Consider the following 18,994-nt stretch of genomic DNA (forward strand, 5'->3'; position numbering starts at 1 on the left):
TGTAGGATTATTTTTAACGAAGGTTATAAAAAAAGAATAAGAAATAATGATTTATTATTGAAGCCTTTATGATTATGTAACACCGTTTTGAACATACAATAATGATATTGTTTATTTCTTCAATTTTTGTTACTTAATATTAATGGCATTTTTATATCTATTTATTTTTTTCTTCAGCTTGATTTTGAATTGGTTCAGTTTTGTAGGAATCTGTTTAACCATCTGTAGGTGATGTGTTTCTGAATTTTATCTTTCTCGTATGGAACAATTCTTTCTCTGTTTTTATTTACGATTAAAAGTGCCCCATAAGAGAGAAATAAAAATTCAGGATATCATCCAACATGTTCTTTTATCCAAATCTAAACAATATAAAACGTATATAATAAAATTACAAAGCAATGATATAAAATAGATGCTTGGATTTACAGTGTCGAAAATACGGTTTATTAAATCTGAAAAATATTCCATTCGTTTGGCCATGGGGCAAAACAAATCCTGCAATGTGTGATCTAGAACTGTTCTATTGGATACTCTTTTTATAGCTTGTCAAACATTTTCATCTTTTGTCACATGACAATGAAATTCTACTGTTCAAATGGTTGGAAATTAAATGTCAATTCCTCCGGTAGTATTTTCTCCATTGGGATCTTTTCTATTGCATATGAGTGTCTGGAAACAGTTGATCCATGAACTGCTAAGCTTTCTGAAAGCTCCTTGGGAGTTTGAACTGGGTTTTCTTCCTTCAGTTCTTTATCATTGACCTCAAAACCACAACTTTTAAGTCGTTGAAGCTAAAACCTCCTAATTCTAAGTAAGTTGGGTGATGGGTTTCGGCAGCATACTTCTGCAAATCAAGCAACTAACATGATAAATGTAAAAAATACAATTTTGAGCGTTCTATGATTAGCTGTTGTTTTATGTAGATACTTGAGGAATCATGGAATTTAACAGGTTGGGTTCTCATTTTCACCGAGTGAAAATTCTAGCACCTAGTAGAATAATATACCAACAAGCACCTAGTAGAATAACAATTTACCACAATAATAGTATTTGGCTAGTTTATAAATATATAATACTCTTATACAAGAGCAATATTGTTCGATTATTCAATCTTTCCTTCAGTTTTTATATAATAAGTTTCCATCTTGAATTTTTATGACAATTAGTGCCTTTCTGAATTTTAACTTTCCTCTATGATGGAATTTTGAATTTGTTTACAATCAAAATACCATCATATAAGCAAGCGGAAATTCTAGACTGATCAAAATACATACAATAAACAACTAATATGAATAAATTTACTACAATAATAGTATCTAGCTCATCTATCAACATGTAATATGTTTAAAGAATAGTGATACTGCTTGTTTCTTCAATCTGCCCTCCAGTGTTTATATGTTAATTCTGTTAACTTTTTCAATTTTGATCTTGAATTTGAGTGACAATCAATAGACGGTGTCTGAATTTTACCTTTCCCATATGATACAATTTCGAATTTTTATTTACGATCAAAAGTGCATCATATGGGGAAGTGGAAATTCAATTTTCGTTTATACAAGTTTCCATAACCAAATCTGTAAAATTATAATACATATAAAATAAAATAACAATGCCATGGAATATATAATTTTGTTTTTGGGCTATAGTAGTTGCAATAGGACTTGTTGACGTATTTCATTAATTTAATGTTATGTATGATACTTTATCATAAAGAATTTCTGTGACATTAATATTAAAGTATTGAAGTAGTGACTATAAACTGTTAATTTAGCCTTAAGAAGTCGGAAGCTAATGAAAGTAAATCTAACATTATGAAAATAATGAAATATAAAAAAAAACGTTTAGCGACCTCTCATATAACAGGTTAATTAAAAAGTCCCCGGCTTACCATAGTAAAATAAATTTTTTTGGTAAAATTAGTTTTTTATTCGAAGCAATTCGAAACCCAATTCATGGATTTTTGCCATCGTTTTCACTGACTTGTGACACGGTGCACTGCCTTGGTGAAACCGCACATTTCGTCCTTCAAACGGGCCAATAACGCTATGTAATAGTCGCTGTTGATGGTCTTTCCTTTTTTTAGGTAGTCGGTGAAAATTATTCCATGCGCATCCCAAAATACAGACGCCAGAACCTTGCCAGCCGACTGTTGCGTATTCCCACGCTTTGGAACGGGTTCATCGTGTGCAATCCACTCGGATGACTGTTGATTGGACTTCGGAGTGAAATGATGAAGCCATGTTTCATGCGTTGTCACATATCGATGCAAAAACTTGGATTTATTACGCTTGATCATCTTCAAACACTGCTCCGAATCATCAATACGTCGTTGTTTTTGGCCAAAAGAGAGCTCGCGCGGCACCCACTTTGCACAAAGCTTTCTCATACCCAAATATTCGTGAATGATATGATGTAAACGTTCAGTTGATATCTATAGAGTTTACGCTATTTCATTCAATTTCGACTTACGGTCATTCAAAATCATTTTGTGGATTTTTTAAATGTTTTTGTCGCTAACAACCTCTTTTGGGCGTCCACTGCGTTCCCCGTCTTCTGTACTCATTTCACCACGTCTAAACTTGGCATACAAATCCTTGATGATTGATTTTTCTGGGGCAGTATCCGGATACTCGGCATCAAGCCAAGTGTTTACTTCAACTATATTTTTTCCCATCAAAAAGCAATATTTTATCAACATGTGAAATTCCTTCTTATACTTTTTTTCACATTAACAAAAGTTGCTTCACTCAAAATGCTATAATTCACAGACTAATGATCCGACAACTGTCAAATATATACACGCATCTTTTGAGGGTTAGTGCTAACTAAAAAACATATGGATTTAATTCTAGTAGCGCCATCTATGTGTCAAGCCGGGTACTTTTCAATTGACCTGTTATATCAGGTCAACTATAAGTATGGAGAAAATATAGAGGTTTTTAAATTTAAGATGACACAATCAAAAAACCAAAATCCAGAAAAATAGATAAAAATAATTAACGACATAGACTTAGGAAAATAACTAATTTATAAGCTAATAAAAATGTTGGAAAGTGTAAACTGAAACCTATTTGGAAGAAAAATTATAAACTATAAAGATAAGAAAATTTATAGAAAAAATATAAATTTTCTTGGAGTAATACTTGACGCCACACTACGAGGGAAAAACTTATTTTCCATAATTTTATAACAGTAGCGATAATTCTTAAAATAAATAACTGTAAATTCTACATTATTTTTAGCATAATGATACATATTATTGCACAACTAAACTGGCTTTGAATTTGTATGTACAGAAAGAGAGAAAGTTCGCCATATTCACCGTCATTAGAATGAACAATATAGTTAAGAATAACATTTCGGTATATTGGCGTTTAATTAGTATACAACGCGTGTGTCAGTTTGCAAACGTGAATTACTACTCTTCCGGCTGCTGAATCAGTCAGGGACGGTTAAATATTTACATTTTTTATGCTTTTTTTACATATGATAATGTGCTGCTAATGTATACGAAAATATAAGCGGTTTTATTTGACTTGCGGCTATTATCTACACTTACAATGGAGGTTATTATTATCTTACCTTAACGTAATTTCTCGTAGTAGTGGTTCTTTGTTGGAACTTAATTGTCAATTATCTTCTTGATGACTAAATTTTTTTATTACATCTTATATTAGACTAGCGACCCGCCCCGGCTTCGCATGGGTGCAATGCTGATACTAAATTAAATACACTACAGAAAAAATATGAACGTTGTATATAAAAACATAGCGGCCCGCTCCGACTTTGCACGGGCATAAAATATATATGCCTATGTCACTCAATGAAAACATGATTAAAATCGATCCAGTATTTTTGGTTCATTCATTACTGCCCTTGGCCTGCACGCATTAAATTTGGAGTAAAACAATTCCTCTTCCCCTATACTTACTATGAAGATTTCCTGCTATCTTTGGAATATCTAAATTCATACAATTTTTATTACATTACACATTTTTAAACGCAAATTTTAAATTTGTAATATCTCCGAAAATATTTGTTTAATTTACATGCTGTAAGGAACCATATTGATCTATATTAATTGCACACTGTATTTAAGGTACTTAATTCGATAAGGATTAATGCCGTATTGCTTAAAATAGCTTCGTAAATAAGCCATTTTCTCACGTAAAAAGTAAACAATAAAAATGGTTAATGTGGGTTATCCCTAAAAGATAAACATATACCATCGCGGACTTTTTTGTAGACCTTTTTATGGTGTACAATACTGTAGTACATTAATTTGATCTAACTCGTAGGGTTAGGCAGCGTTTTTGCTAATTGCTAAATAAGCCTAAAAAAATAGGTTAATTTACGACATCACGTTAGAAACCTCTAAAATTAGCAATGTTGCCTTAGTATATTTTGCATGTATTATACATATAAACCTTCCTCTTGAATCACTCTATCTATTGAAAAAAACCGCATCAAAATCCGTTGCGTAGTTTTAAAGATTTAAGCGCACATAAGGATATAGGGACAGAAAAGGCGACTTTGTTTTATACTATGTAGTGATATGTTCAGTACAGTCTTAATTTATACAATTAATTTATTACTGTTGTTCTGTTGTACTTGCATGAATACGCAAGCAAGACGAGTATCTATGACCCAAATTAAAATTAAATTAAATCACACAAGTTAAAGTTGAAATACAAGTTCATGCGATTTGGTCCGCTCCAATCTTCTGACTTCCTGCGTTCTATTTAGCTGCTATATTGCTTCTATGTTGCTATGTTTTAACGTAACTTTGTTTCATGTTTTAAGCTGAAATCTTTGATAAACACAAATCTCATTATGTTGTCCTTCGTTGTCTAAATAAGTTTTATAATTGATTGATAAATCGATCACTTTTATTTTGGGTCAATTTGGGAGTATCCTTTGACTAACCAGTTAGTTATATAATAGTTATAGGAATCCGATTTTATGGGGATATTTGATTTCGTCTAACGTGATTTTTTCAAATTATCCATAGATAATAATATTTGTCTGCTTCTGTGCTTAATTCAGTAACATATTTTGGAACAATATTGTTTGTGTTCTTTAATGTTTTGATTCATTTGGTTACTACTTTCTTTAAACTTCCAGCTTTTCTTTGTTCTTTTATAGTTCTTTTATAGTCGGGAGATATCTTTTAGAGTCAGTTCTTTTATAGTTGAAGTCGAAGTTGTTTGCCACATTCAATAACTATGAAACACAAATACACGTTAAATAGTATGTATATAAGTGTTTCAAAGATATGGATGAGACTGCAACTATGATCTAGAATCAAAAAAGCTAAGGAGTGTAGCGCGAACCCATTCTTTCGAATTCAAAGTGACTTAGCCCTCGAAACAGAAGGGGTCTGTATCAATTATTTGATTTGTAAACTGATTATTTACTCTATATATTAAATATAGCGAATAAATATAGTGAAAAGAGTATAGTGAAGCCTAAAGGTAATTATGCGAGTGATTTCAACATTTCAATTCAGTAATAGAGTTATATTAGGTGCTTAAATGTAGTTCGATTTTTTTAATTTAGATATCTATCGGAAAACTGGTCAAATAACATAAAATATTCTGCATAAAATACGATTTCTATCCAGTGTTATTGAATTATTCAGTATATAGGCGCTAATTATGGAATGCTCAAATTTTTTTTTTCGATAGAAACTTGTGGTGATGCTACTTCATCGTCTCCTAATTGCCAGTTGTGGTTTCAACGATTTAGAAGTAGCAATTTTGATGTTGAGACGAGGAGGAACTACCTAGAAGACATTGAATTAGAGAACGAAAACCTAGCTTAAACTCTCCAAAAAGTGTCAGACAGCTTAGGAGTTGTTAAATAAACTATTTACAGATGTTTATATTCGATGGGACAGCCATGTTTCCATAGTAAGGTGGGAAAAGGTTTTAAGAATTGATGTAAAATATTTTGATCAATTTGTACTAATTTTTCTCAATAAATACCTTTTTAAGGTGAAAAACCGACCAGCATACATACAAGCACCTAACACATATATTATTTTATAGATAAACTTACCATTACGACCAAAGAGAGCTGAAAACGGTGATGAACGGCATGAATTGTAGGGATATGTTAATATTAACTACTTTGTTATAGTATCTAATTTACTTGAAAAATGATTCTGATAACACTGTTGTTAAGAAGGGAATAATTAATATGGCTTATTTCTCATTTTATTTTATATTTACACTTTTATATACAAAAAGGCATATTTGTTGAATTTTAAGAATGCCTTCATCGAATAAATAACAATAAATTATTCTAAATATGTACTTATCAAGTAAACAATAGCATACATTCAGTAATATGCACCTGATTTGAACTGTTTAAAGCGTGTTATAAATCTTTAATATATTTTAAATTTTAAAATTTATTTTATTTAGATTCCATTTGGTTTAAATATTTAATTGGTGAAGTTATCTAGTTTTCTTTTATCTATTTATTTACATATTTATTCAACTTTTATATCGTTTATTTTATCAGTGTCAATACAACTGAAAATAAAATGCACAAAAATGTGTGCCATATATATTACAATTATCCCGTTATTCATTATCTAATAATATTTTCTTAATATTTTTGTTTCCTTAATATTCAAGTCCAGATCTAAGTTTTCAGAAGCAAAATAAATTAGCGTTTGATTGATATACTTCTGGTTTCACAAAAGTTAAAAAAAACGGCAGAGTTTTCAGATTAAGCTTAAATATATTAATTGAAACGATATATCTCTTATATTGAGTGGGGCAAAAGTCCCGCTACCATTTGACGCAATTTCAGCTGATTGGCAATAATGGAACAATTATTTTCAATAAATATTGTCACTATTTCTGCTCGTTCTTATGGCGTATATTTATACATAATAAAATTTGGATATCTACACAACACAATGGGTAAAGCGAAAATGAGCTCAACGTCACATAACCAAGATGGTGCCCAATCAAAGTGGTAGGGGAATTTTTGTCCCAAGATGGCGCGGGTAATCAAAATGGTAGCGGGTATATGGGTGGGGAAAAATCCCACCCTATATTATCTTCTCTCTCTTATCTCAACCTTTGGGTAGGTCCATTGTAGAGTTGTAGAGCAGATATAATACTTCAACGTATGCAATTTTTATTTTGATAAGTTTTGGTCATACTGATATTGGATTTCTTCTGCTTTGGTCCTCACTGGCTTCAATTTTTTTAATATATATTTTAATCTCCTCCTACTGTTTAACGTGGGCTTCGAACCACGGTCCTCGACACTAAGCCTACCGACTGGCGAGTAACCAACTTGGAGAACATCCCCGAAGACATACGGTCGTACCTAGCCTCGTTACTAGCGTGAGTGGAATTATTGTCGGATTTTGCAATCTTGCCTAAAAACAACCACCAATGTTAAACAACCATAAACATAAATTTACGACCGCGTCTCAGCAGGATTCGAAACAGGTAACTATTATAACAGCAGGAGGACCGTTCTACCGTTACAATTTATATGTAGTTATAATTTGGATTGTCCTCCAAGTAACCACCGCATTTGAGTTTCATACAAAATTGTGCTCGTTTCTTTTTAACCTGCTTAATCATCAGTAAATGTGGCTATTGTTACTCTTTCACATTTAGGGCTATCATTGGTAACGAAGAATAATGAACATTCATTCAAAAATCTAATTCTTCTCTAGGTTTTTCTAGAGTGTCATTTTTATTTAAGATACAGTTTACTCTTTTTGATTTTTAACATAATCTTTCATTAATTTACTAATTTTTCCCATAATTCATTCAATCAATAAATTTTTGGTCATTTTCAAATAAACATAAAATGGAAAAAAATAAATTGAGTTGAAATACATGTTAAACAAGAATACTTTGTAAACACCCAACTTCAGAGACAACGTCGGTTTCAAACAGTATAATACTTAAGGTGATGTCTCTTAGAAAGGAAACATCAAACAAGTACCTGCAATTTTATACTTCTCTGGAGGATATACAGCTTTGTTTTTTTGTTAGTTGGAAGTTACAAAAAATGGGATACCGTAGTTGAGTCATCTGGTACATAAATGGTTCTCATCGATATACAGGGTGGAATTAAAGTTCGAGCAGGTACAAAAACTATTTATAGTCTAGAAAAACTATATAAACACATTAATTTAAACAACTATACGATTTCTTGTCATAGATACTTATATCTAGTACTGGTTTTTCATTATCAATCAATCAATTTATATTTCATTTTAATTAATTGGTCGATGGTTGTTCGTTGGAATGCTCAATTAAATATTTGTTTAGCATTGAATATATTAAAATGTCTCTTATATTAATTCCTTATTAATTGGCATGGCTTAATTTAAATAACATTTTGCTTGTAATTGGGATAAATATATTCGGTATTTAGCCAAATGCTGATTTATCATTAAAAAATCGTTTAATATTTACGACATTATTAATTGGTATAAATAGTTGCACAAAAATATAAATGTTTTCAGTAGCTTGATATTTATATATTTAAAAAGATATATATTGTTGTGTGACATACATGTTTTCTTGCTTTGTATAACACGTCAATTGAAAAGTCCCCGGTCTGACACATAGATAGCGATACTAGAATTTAATCCAAATGTTTTTTACTGAGCGCTAACCCTCAAAAGATGGGTGTATAAATTTGACAGCTGTCGGATCATTAGTTTGTGAATTGTAGCATTTGAGTGAAGCAACTTTTGTGAATGTGAAAAAAATGAATAAAAAGCAATTTCGCGTGCTGATAAAATATTACTTTTTGAAAAAATACAGTTGAATCAAAAACTTGGCTTAATGGTAGAGGTTAGTAGCGACGAAAACATATAGCAACAAACAACAAATTGAAGATAATCATGCATAATAAACTCGAGTTTTTGCGTCGATATGTGAGAATGGATGAAACATGGCTCCATTATTTCATTCCAAAGTCCAATCGATAGTCATCCGAATGGACTGCACACGATGAACCCGCTCCAAAGCATGGGAAAACGCAACAGTCGGCTGGCAAGATTATAGCGTCTGTATTTTGGGATTGGAATTATTTTCATTGACTACATTGAGAAAGGAAGGACTATCAACCGGGACTATTGCATAACGTTATTAGACCGTTTGAAGGACAAAATTGCCAAAAAACTGCCGCATTTGAAGAAAAAGAAAGTGTTGCTTCACCAAGGCAATGCACCGTGTCAGTGAAAACGATGGCGAAAATCCATGAATTGAGCTTCGAATTGCTTCCTCATCCACCGTATTCTCCAGATCTGGCGCCCAGCGGCTATTTCATGTTCTCAGATCTCAAAATGAACACATGCTGGGAAGAAATGTTCATCGAATGAAGGGGTGATCGTCAAAACTGAGGCCTATTTTGAAGCAAAGGACAAATCGTCGTACAAAAATGGTATCGAAAAGTTGGAAAGTCGCTATAATCAGTGTATCACCCTTGAAGGGAATTATGTTGAATAAAAAAAAACTAATTTTGCCAAAAATTTGTGTTTTACTATGGTAGGCCGGGAACTTTTCAATTGACCTGTTATGTACAAATCATTAACAAAGTAAGTAATCGCAAATGATGTAAGATATTATCTGTTTTTATTAATTCAAGTAAGTTAATATTTCTAATATAATATAACCATTAAGCGTTTCTATTTATTCTGATCAGTTTTTCTTTTTAAAAACTTTTTTTTTAGAAAAACTGGTAATATAACACATAGATATTGCATTTGCTCCTTTTGCAGTTAGTACTAACCTTCAAAAGAAAGTTGTTAAAATTTCATGATTTCTACTCATAATTTTGTAAGTTATTGTGACACTACTTTTGTTATTTTCAAAAAAAAATGAAAAACAATTTTATTTAAGTGGACATCCCGTCATCTCAGTGGACACCAACTAGTGACAGGCCTATTTTTAGGTAAAAGGTAAATCATTACGTTAAATGTGTTATCATTGTTGATCAAAATATTTTACATTATTTCCTTACAACTTTTTACATTCTGGGAACATTATAGTTGTTTTTGGTCTTCTAGATCGTTCTAGATATTATAACATAAGAATATAAGAATCACAATTTTTAAATCAGTGAAACCAAAACCAATAATACGGATAAAGCAGATTAACATAACACATAACAAAGTAATAATAGTAAATGGAAAACTCTTACGTTATATAGAGAAATGATAAAACGATAATGATAAAATGATAAATGATAAAAAATGATGAAATGATATATATATATATATATATATATATATATATGAGCTTCTTCTTTTTATTTAGTTATATATATATATATATATATATATATATATATATATATATATATATATATATGATATATATAATTGGAGTGGTATGAAATACATATTGCCTACTGATAATATTGTTGAATCATATCATAAATTTAGAAAATATTTTGTTTGTTGTTAAACGTGCCATTTCTTGGCTCCATGATATTTTAATGAGAAAATCCCTAGCTCATCAGAAATGAAAAGAATGCTCGAAAATACCGCTGCTTTCTTTCATCAGTGCCATCATTTAGCTGAACGGCACGGATATAAACGACAAGCGGTTCGAGCGAACCAAGTTCCACTTTTTCTAGCGATAAATTGCACTTGGCACAGTATGCTTATGGGTATTCCGACCGTTATGGTCACCATTATAAACGTCGATATCACGACTAACAATTAAACGAACACAATATTCCGTAAGTTCGACGTATTGTTCGTTAATAGGAATCTTTCAATTTCTATGATAGATCAACGACTTGAAGCGTTTTTCGGTTAATCATTCGTTGAAAGTGTTCATCATTTAAAAATAATTAATAACCTTCTAAAGAATGAGGCAAAGCAATCACCTAATGCAATTTTTCGCGAGTTTTGTTTTGATTTATTGAAAGATATGCCTAGATCTGTGATCTTATAGTCCGGCCGTTTTTTCCAAACTCTAGTAAACTATATTAAGAAATGCTTTGAGAAATATATTGAAGAAGCAATTGACGATACCAGAAATGTATAAACAAAAATAAAATGTATAAATATAAAGGCAGTTAATTTATTCGAAATTTATTTTTTTATTTATTTTTATGTGTTACTTATTTAGTTATTATTACTCTACTATTTTACTATATCTACTATGTACTGTTTACTATTAATTTACTAATTTTTTCGGTTTGTGTGTGACTAGCAGAGTGATAATATAAATAATTGGACCCAAACCTGAAGAATAAAATTTGAGGAAAGTAAATATAGTCTGTTCAAAGTTATTTTGTACATACGCCATTTAACTTTGTGACATCAAAACGTCACAATGTTGCCGCATCAACTCCTGAGTTTTAGTTCAGTTTGGTTTTGACACAACAAAATTCTAATCTAAATAAAGTAATTGAACAAAAATGTTATCAAATATAATTTATTTTAACATTATAGTACATCTAAAAACTACAGTTAATTATACAGCCACAATAGTTTATAGGTTAGAGTTATAACCTCTTATCACTATTACTTTCAAGAATTTTGCATACGTCTGACAACCGGACGACTTTGACAGGCTCATTCGTTTACGCGTTCGAACTAATCGGACAGCATTGTGTCTCTTTTTAACTACAGTAAAATGAGAAGGAAAATATTGTCTGATTATGAAACGAATTTACGAATTGCGACAAGCAGTACATTAAACATCTTGGTGACGTACATACAAAAAAATTTGTAACTGTTTTTAATCAGACCTAGTAAGCACCAACAACAATAAGGAAGCCTAATGCAAAACTTCGCTTCGATATCAAAATTAAAAGGAAAGAAGTGGAGTTAAAATATAGAAAAATTTATTGGTTAATGGAAGAAAATTACAATTATCAGTACATAATAAATTGCTATTATATAAGCAAACACTGAAACCTATATGGATATACGTAATTACATTATGGGGATGTTGCACGAAAACTAATATAAATACAAGTTCTCTAGAACAAAGGCCTGAGAAGTATTGTAGGTGCACCGAGATATTATAGGACTGGTTACTTACACCGAGACCTAAGTAATAGAACTCTTGGATAACACCAGTACAGGACACAGACTAAAGAAAACTAAACCATTTGTTCTTGTGTAATATAATATATTGAGGTGCATTGAATACAGAAACAGTAGTGTTTAATACTTAAACATTATTACATCAGATATTAAGATATGGCCGATAGATCCTCCTACATATATCTAGGATTAAGTTGTGGCGATCGCCACGACTCTTTAGGCCACCACGAATTCACCAACAACAACTACAAACGTTGGTAACGCCGGTGGATTGGTAGCATGAAGTTCCAGGCTATAAAAGACCATCACGACGACGTCTCGTTCTCCCTTCTTTTCTCCATCCCCTTGTAATAGTACCACTTCCACAGCGCTACCGTACTTCCTCTACCTAACCTAATATCCTTTCAATTCTCCCGTCGACCACATGTATCATTTAAATTGAAATAAACAGTATTTCTTCAACCAGTGTTTTCAGTTCTCGTGCAAATTCCTTCCAAAACTAGTAGTGAGTGTTCTGACAAATAATCGCAGCGGTAGCCACACATTTCGACCGACTGATCGACCCGATAAACATTCCTACAAAGTTATTAAAGTTATAAGGACAAATTGTAGGTTAGTCGACGACTAGTAAGAAAGTAATAAATTTTAAAAATTATTTTCTAATAGCCATGGAGTTTTGAATATATATTTTCATATATATTCTCTAAAACTAGTTCACAGTTCTTATATATTATTTATATTAAATATTTTCATCACTACATAGTATAAAACAAAGCCGCCTTTTCTGTCCCTATATCCCTATGTGCGCTTAAATCTTTAAAACTACGCAACGGATTTTGATGCGGTTTTTTTCAGTAGATAGAGTGATTCAAGAGGAAGGTTTATATGTATAATACATGCATAATATACTAAGGCAACATTGCTAATTTTAGAGGTTTCTAACGTGATGTCGTAAATTTACCTATTTTTTAGGCTTATTTAGCAATTAGCAAAAACGCTGCCTAACCCTACGAGTTAGATCAAATTAATGTACTACAGTATTGTACACCATAAAAAGGTCTACAAAAAAGTCCCCGATGGTATATGTTTATCTTTTAGGGATAACCCACATTCACCATTTTTATTGTTTACTTTTTACGTGAGAAAATGGCTTATTTACGAAGCTATTTTAAGCAATACGGCATTAATCCTTATCGAATTAAGTACCTTAAATACAGTGTGCAATTAATATAGATCAATATGGTTCCTTGCAGCACGTAAATTAAACAAATATTTTCGGAGATATTACAAATTTAAAATTTGCGTTTAAAAATGTGTAATGTAATAAAAATTGTATGAATTTAGATATTCCAAAGATAGCAGGAAATCTTCATAGTAAGTATAGGGGAAGAGGAATTGTTTTAATCCAAATTTAATGCGTGCAGGCCAAGGGCAGTAATGAATGAACCAAAAATACTGGATCGATTTTAATCATGTTTTCATTGAGTGACATAGGCATATATATTTTATGCCCGTGCAAAGTCGGAGCGGGCCGCTATGTTTTTATATACAACGTTCATATTTTTTCTGTAGTGTATTTAATTTAGTATCAGCATTGCACCCGTGCGAAGCCGGGGCGGGTCGCTAGTATATTATAACACATTAGATCATATATGCTACTGGCATCGGATAGAAGTAAGAAACTCGAACTTTAATTGATATTACCAAAGGAAAACCGACTTATCTCCCTCAGATGATTTATAGCCACTCACTACATTCTGAATTGTTTGTATTAATATGTAACTATCGCTTAAATCTGCTTGTGAGACACAGATATTTCTTGTAAATTAGCTTACCGATTGATTTATGATAAAACGTTTGCTTGTACCGTTCTCTCCAGATATGTTTTACTATCTAATTATATTGGACACCTACAAGATTGATCAGTTATCAGTCTATTATAACAATATCTCTCCTTTCTTTGACCCACTTCTGACTGTGGGTGTCTATAGTATTACTTAATGGACAACTACATGGTTTCAAAGTGGTTTAGTTGTCATACTGATGTTGTTAGTACCAGTATTTTGGAACTACTTTGCATTTTTTATTTGATTTAATATTTTATATTGGAGGTTCTATGTATGACTGTATATATTTGTTAAATATATGTTCGTTGATTTCTACGTCAATTATCGACCGATTTTCAATTTTTTTTATTCGAAAGAGTACACTTCCAAGGTAGTTCCATTGGAACCAAGTCAGGATCTGTTAGGGGGAAGGGGGGAAAATCAAGGGAATCCCTCAAATTTCTAAGGCAGGTATAAAATTTTCACATATTTTTTCTCTCAAATAGTCAGATATTTGTGTATAATGGTTACTGTTGAGTTGATGTGACAGCAAATCGAAAGTCGTTCAGTATAAAAGTCATTGTTGGCTTTTTAAATCATTCATTAAGATATGTATTACGTCTTGTTGTAGACTGGTACAGAGGTGAAAAAGCAGCAAAAAGTTTTTTGTGTCAAGAATTTGGAGGGAACCAAGTAACCATTACATAGATTGTTATTTTTGCATTATAAATTCACTTAATGGTAAAAATTCAAAGAAAGCATCTTATTCTAATCTGATCATCGACACTCCAATACCTCATACAGAAAAAAATCCTGTACCTGCTCCTCTTGTATTGGAAAAGCAACTACTCCCTCAAGACAGCCATCCATCACAGAGTTCCATATCTGTATCCGTACATTTTGAATTCGGTATTGAGTTTGTACCAAAAATACCATACCTCGTTATATATTTTAAGAGTAATAAATCATAAATGGAAATTCATTATATTTTAATAAACAATTTATTTTCAAATTTTATGTTTTTTTTCTCCTATAAAATCAGATGTAGAACTATTTTTTGTTCTTATTCTTATTTCTAACAAACATATTTCTGTACAAAAGTAGCAAAAATTAGGTGCACATATCCCATGCGCAAAAGAGATGCTGTAGAGCAGTGTTGCTATAATATTGTTCGTATATTACTTGATTTAAAAAACAAATAGTCCCATTTTATCTAATCTATTTTTAGCTTTAAGCTTTGTTTAAATAAATGTAAATACCTACGCTGAGTTCACACTCGTAATACAAATAAAAGTATGTTATTGGTTTCAACATAGTTTACCAAAAAATTATTTGTATGTTGGACTATCACACAAATGCGCACGTCCGTTATGACTTATTGCTATGACACAGTTCATAAACCATTATCTATTACTATAAATCCACATATAGCTTAGCATTACTAACCTAGAAACTGTCATTTAGTAAAAATATATTAGTGAATGAGACTGTTGTATAGTTGTTGATATTTAGTTCTTGAAATATGTTTCTTTTTTAATGTCCGTGGATATTTTGCTTTTTGTAATAGAAAACGTTCTACGGTTGTTACAGCGTTTGTTATTTATTGTTTTCTTGATATTTATACCATGTAAGTAGGTAAATACACTATTAGATTATGGGGTATATTTTATCGATATTTTGTTTCATATTAACATTGTAAATGTTGTAGATGTTAGGTTTTTTATCATCATGGGAAATTGCTTTTGAAGACTTGAAAATAATCGTTCATGTTAAACCTCAAAATCGATCGATCTGTTCTAAATTGTGGAGTGGATATATATATATATATATATATATATATATATATATATATATATATATATATATATATATGCGTTATTTATATATTTGCAGTATTTTGGTTTTTATGTAGTAAATAATGATAAGACATGAATACTGAGATTGTTTTATAACGCGTTATAAAGCTTCACAACTTGGTAAAAAGTGTACTTTTCATTTTCTGTGTTAACATTATATTGAGAGTACCGAAAATCATATAGATGATTGTTAACATACTTCTGCTGCTGCTGAACGTTGTCGATATAAATGCAAAAATAGTATAGTATAAATATCTTGACATATTATCACTGTCAAAGCCAGTTCCACGTAAGGACAGTGATCTATTGCCAATTTGTCCAAGTACAGATGCAAAAACTATTTAAGAGTTTATATATACTTAAGAGTTAGTATATATATATATATATATATATATATATATATATATATATATATTATGGGTTATTTATATATTTGCAGTATTTTGGTTTTTATCTAGTAAATAATGATAAGACATGAATAACGAGATTGTTTTATAACGCGTTATAAAGCTTCACAACTTGGTAAAAAGTGTACTTTTCATTTTCTGTGTTAACATTATATTGAGAGTACCGAAAATCATATAGATGATTGTTAACATACTTCTGCTGCTGCTGAACGTTGTCGATATAAATGCAAAAATAGTATAGTATAAATATCTTGACATATTATCACTGTCAAAGCCAGTTCCACGTAAGGACAGTGATCTATTGCCAATTTGTCCAAGTACAGATGCAAAAACTATTTAAGAGTTTATATATACTTAAGAGTTAGTATATATATATATATATATATATATATATATATATATATATATATATATATATATATATATATATATATATATATATATATATATATATATTATGCGTTATTTATATATTTGCAGTATTTTGGTTTTTATGTAGTAAATAATGATAAGCCATGAATACCGAGATTGTTTTATAACGCGTGCAGTATAAAGCTTCACAACTTGGTAAAAAGTGTACTTTTCATTTTCTGTGTTAACAATATATTGAGAGTACCGAAAATCATATAGATGATTGTTAACATACTTCTGCTGCTGCTGAACGTTGTCGATATAAATGCAAAAATAGTATAGTATAAATATCTTGACATATTATCACTGTCAAAGCCAGTTCCACGTAAGGACAGTGATCTATTGCCAATTTGTCCAAGTACAGATGCAAAAACTATTTAAGAGTTTATATATACTTAAGAGTTAGTATATATATATATATATATATATATATATATATATATATATATATATATATATATATATATATATATATATTATGGGTTATTTATATATTTGCAGTATTTTGGTTTTTATGTAGTAAATAATGATAAGACATGAATAACGAGATTGTTTTATAACGCGTTATAAAGCTTCACAACTTGGTAAATAGTGTACTTTTCATTTTCTGTGTTAACATTATATTGAGAGTACCGAAAATCATATAGATGATTGTTAACATACTTCTGCTGCTGCTGAACGTTGTCGATATAAATGCAAAAATAGTATAGTATAAATATCTTGACATATCATCACTGTCAAAGCCAGTTCCACGTAAGGACAGTGATCTATTGCCAATTTGTCCAAGTACAGATGCAAAAACTATTTAAGAGTTTATATATACTTAAGAGTTAGTATATATATATATATATATATATATATATATATATATATATATTATGCGTTATTTATATATTTGCAGTATTTTGGTTTTTATGTAGTAAATAATGATAAGCCATGAATACCGAGATTGTTTTATAACGCGTGCAGTATAAAGCTTCACAACTTGGTAAAAAGTGTACTTTTCATTTTCTGTGTTAACATTATATTGAGAGTACCGAAAATCATATAGATGATTGTTAACATACTTCTGCTGCTGTTGAACGTTGTCGATATAAATGCAAAAATAGTATAGTATAAATATCTTGACATATCATCACTGTCAAAGCCAGTTCCGCGTAAGGACAGTGATCTATTGCCAATTGGTCCAAGTACAGATGCAAAAACTACTTAGTTTCGTCACCATCACTAGTGAGCAATGCTGACGATGAAAACCATTTATTTTATAAAATAAGATTTTTCGGATATCAGGAAAGCTAATGGCCGATTCAAAGTTTACAAAATGTTTAACGCCTTATGAAGCGTTGTTGTTCACATCTCTGTTGGTAACCATGTTGATCTCCGGATTACAAGCAGGTAATCGACAATTTATTGTAGAATTACCACAAGATTGGAGCTCGATTGTCTCTCAAAATATATTTTCTGTATTCACATCTTCATTTTTTTACCATAGAACTTAGGCGATACGATCAATAACCAAGGAGAGCGGTTATACCAAGAAGAAAGATTGTATTTGGGACGAAGACATGATGAGCTGTTACTGTGAACTTAAATGGTCGTTAATGATCAAATATAGTAAAATAATGATTTTCTATATAAACATCTTTTGGTTGCTCTGTTCAATTATTAAATAAACCGAGCTAAACTCAGGTTATTCTGTTCCACCGTAAGAAGGAGTTCCGCGCCTACCCCCAAAATGATAAAATTCCTATCCCCTGGGTCCAGAAGGTATCATACCTCGGTTTACAGTTCGACCGCAGAATCCATTGGCCAAATTCAGCACGCTATCTGCAAAGGCAATGACGTGTATAGTTTACCTTTACCACTCCTCTGCAGAAAAAGTAAACTCCCAATCCTCCAGAAGGCTACTCTGTACAAAATATATAGTACGTCTCGTCTGCCTCTACGGAGCACAGGTTTGGTACAGGTATGTCTCTGAGAGCCAACTTGAATTACTCCAAGTGTTCCAATCCAAAAATGTCCGCACGTTACTCAATGCCCCATGGTTTATGAGGAACTTCAACACTCACCTTGAATCAAGCATCTCGTTCGTGAAGAGTTTCACGAATATGGTCAGTGTAAAGTTCTCCTTATGCGCCTTAGAACACGACAACATCTTGATCAAATCCCTACCCATTCATAAACCTCGGTAGGTAACCAACTACGACAATCCCAGTCGTAACCCAGGATCCCTGTCGCCACTCCACTATCCCAACCTAATGCGTCATCAGAAAAAGACCTATAAAAGTCTTATAGAATTTTCTATTATATAGAGTTATAAGAAGAGCTCTAAGTTAGATGGAGCTAAATCTAGCGATTAAGCTCGATATTTAAATAATTCTAAATATCGATATTAAAGTTCTTCTTTATTCACTGATTTTAAGGACAATTTTGTTA

At 31.1% G+C, this 18,994-nt stretch overlaps 1 protein-coding gene across 4 annotated transcripts in view; it reads left to right on the top strand.

Moving 5' to 3' along the window:
- The window catches only part of LOC143202962 (SH2 domain-containing protein 4A), a 175,571-nt gene that overhangs the window by 43,722 nt on the left and 112,855 nt on the right, over positions 1-18,994 (top strand). Inside the window, exon 1 of one of the 4 annotated variants that reach the window (XM_076415024.1) lies at positions 15,308-15,511. The exons of the other annotated variants lie outside the window; for them this stretch is intronic. The gene's annotated coding sequence lies outside the window, so the exon portion shown is untranslated. Of the gene's footprint in view, positions 1-15,307; positions 15,512-18,994 lie in introns of those variants that run through there. 4 annotated transcript variants of the gene reach the window in all.

This window comes from Rhynchophorus ferrugineus, unplaced genomic scaffold (genome assembly GCF_030347505.1).
Source record: "Rhynchophorus ferrugineus isolate W39M unplaced genomic scaffold, kcgeb_rfMv2 rfM1, whole genome shotgun sequence".
NCBI lineage: Eukaryota > Metazoa > Arthropoda > Insecta > Coleoptera > Curculionidae > Rhynchophorus > Rhynchophorus ferrugineus.